At 43.8% G+C, this 2,719-nt stretch overlaps 1 pseudogene; it reads left to right on the forward strand.

Moving 5' to 3' along the window:
- Positions 1-753: 753 nt before the first annotated feature.
- LOC115186257 (POU domain, class 2, transcription factor 2-like) overlaps positions 754-2,719 on the forward strand; it is a 16,526-nt pseudogene continuing 14,560 nt past the window's right edge.

Here is a 2,719-nt window from a genome sequence, read left to right on the forward strand (position 1 = left end):
CTTGATGAGTAATGACTGGTGAGATGAGAGGGACAGAGCATCTGGGTTGTTTCTGGCTTCATGTGCGGTCTTGTGATGTTGTGTTTAGTTGAAGTGGGGATAGGGAGCCTCAGTAGGGTTCTCTACAAGCCTTACTACAGTCCAGGATTGTTACTGGAGACCCCACCCAGGTGGGATCAAACCAGTCATGAGTGAAACTTTTAAAACATTGGCATTAATAAATTCCAAAGCTTTAGGAACTGGAGTTTTCCCATTACGATGTATACCTATGCTTTGGAACCGATCAGGTTAGAGGGATTTATATCCCGGATGTACGCTTAGTCAGCGCTGCCTATCAGATAGTATATTGTATGTTTGAATATAGCCCAACACTTCTGGAAGAGAGCTCCGCTGACAGGGATGGTCAGGCAGGCAGATTGTTCTTAAAGATACAGTGCTGTTCCCTCAACAACCTCTCCTCTCCTCATGAGAAATACACTGAAAGCTTTAAACAGCTACCAAACAAAAAACTAGTAGAAGATGCATTGACTGGGGCAAAGGAACGTGACAGAGGGACTGTTTCTTTTCTTTCTGTTTTTACTTTTCTTGATGTTGGTAGGTTTTGTTTTCCACATCTACTGTAGGATGTTAAAGAGAGATATACCTCATATAATCTGATGATAAACCAAATAGATGAAATCTTTTAAAAAAAGCAGGGTTTGTGTGGGGATCGGGGTGTGGGGTGGGACTGGTGTGTACATGTGAGTGTGACCGATGGATGGCCAGATGCGAGGCTTGGGTCCGGCAGAGTTCAAGGTAATGGGGTCAGAGGTCACATTTCCTGTGCCCCATCCAAATCAGGAGACATATTGGGTAGCAAGTTGTATGCCAGCCCTCTCTGTGGTTCCCAGTCCACTCCCCCACACACCTCTCTCTCAGTCCTGGTCTGAAGAACAACCCCCCGCTCTGTACAGCCCTCTCTCCATCCCCCTCTCCCCTACTGCTCCCTCCCTGCTGAACCGAAACACTCTCCAAGTACAAGTTTTCCATAGGCACAGATCTAGGATCAGCTTACCTTCCTCCAAATCCTAATCTTAACCATTGAGGGCACATACACTGGCCTTAGGTCAGTGTCTATGGAGCGATTTTGTCCTACTCCTTATCACAAAAGCTTTTTACAGGGGCTAGCCTCTGGGTACCCAGCGTCTTTAGGTGATTGGCTGGATGTTGTGTTGTTTAGATTATTGACTGGATGTTGTGTCCGTCAGAGATGTGTGTGGCAAGCGAACGCAGGAGGGGTAGGTGACTGGGGAAGGGCTGAGACTGTGGTCGCTAGGTGACGCATGCATACACTCCCCCCAAGGTGGAAGTCCCCATTCTCCCTTGCTCTTTTCTTCTATAATGAGGTGTAATCAGTTTAGGTCCTCTACGTCCTGGTAGGATGCTGCTTCTGCGGATATCAGGGTCTTAGGGATCACATGTAAAGTGTAGGTCCTTTCAGTAGGGATACCCCCCCAAAAGAATGATACCAAAGTTTATGCCCCACTGTTGGATACGGCACCATGCACTCACTCCCTAAAACCCTGCTGTTTACCAGTGTCTGCACTGTTGGAGCTAGGAACACGAGAATTTCGCTACACCCGCAATAACATCTGCAAAATATGTGTACGTGACCAATAAAATGTGATTTGTCCATTCAGAGACTACACCTCTCCTATAGACTGAGTAGTCACCTGGCCATAGGTGCAGATCTAGGATCTGTTAACCTTTCCCTAATCATAGCTATTAGTGTAGGGAGAACACAAAACTGACCTTAGATCAGCACTAGAGGCAACAAATCCTACTCCCTCTACTGTAGCCTGGGTCAACATTATCACAGCAGAGTTTAGTCTGGAAGAACATCTCCAGACTTTTTTGGCATAACCATTTTGTACATTTGCACAGTCTGAACATCACAACATTGATTCAGTTCATGGATGAATTCCTTGTAGTCTCAGCGAAGCACCTTAGAAACCGTGTCAAACGAGAAACAAAGGAAACTGAAATGTAGAAATCGATATTGCAACCTGGACTCAAGGATAGACGTAACATAGTAAATGTAAAATCCGAGACAGTGTAATAGTATGAGACCAGGGGAATTTATTTAAATTGGAGCAGAACAGGCAATGATTAACAGTTTACTGATAGATGACAGAACATAGTGTCGATGTCAAGGCAGGAGAAAGCAAAGGGGGACAAAAAGACTATCAGGAGCAAGAAAACAAAAAGGAGGTGACTGATATCCTCAAACCTACTCACTCCATACTTTCTCTCTTTCATCCGTCTTCATTCTCTCTTGTACAATACAGCTTCAGTCCAAAGTTCCTTAAGCAAGACAGCAAAGTCCGATCGTACAGAATAAAACCAAAGAGTTCGACATTCTCCTCTCTTCACAGACAGCCACTGCATCCCTCTTCTTCTCTCCTTTCTGTCTATTCATCTCTTTCTGCTTCAAACCCCGTCACCTAGTAATCCAGTTTCTGACCTCAGCTATATCAATGATGATAATAATAATAATAATAATGATTAAGATAATGATAAAAAATGTATATTTTTAAGTATTTGTCATTGGAAAATTACCTTAAGCTTCTCGTAAATATGATGATGATGACAATAATGAAGACTTAATGACGTTTCTCTTGGTATCTCTGGTAGTTGTTCTGATCTTTTTTGAGTTTCGTCCTTTTTGCTCGTGCTGCCA

This window comes from Salmo trutta, unplaced genomic scaffold, assembly GCF_901001165.1.
Source record: "Salmo trutta unplaced genomic scaffold, fSalTru1.1, whole genome shotgun sequence".
Classification (NCBI taxonomy): domain Eukaryota; kingdom Metazoa; phylum Chordata; class Actinopteri; order Salmoniformes; family Salmonidae; genus Salmo; species Salmo trutta.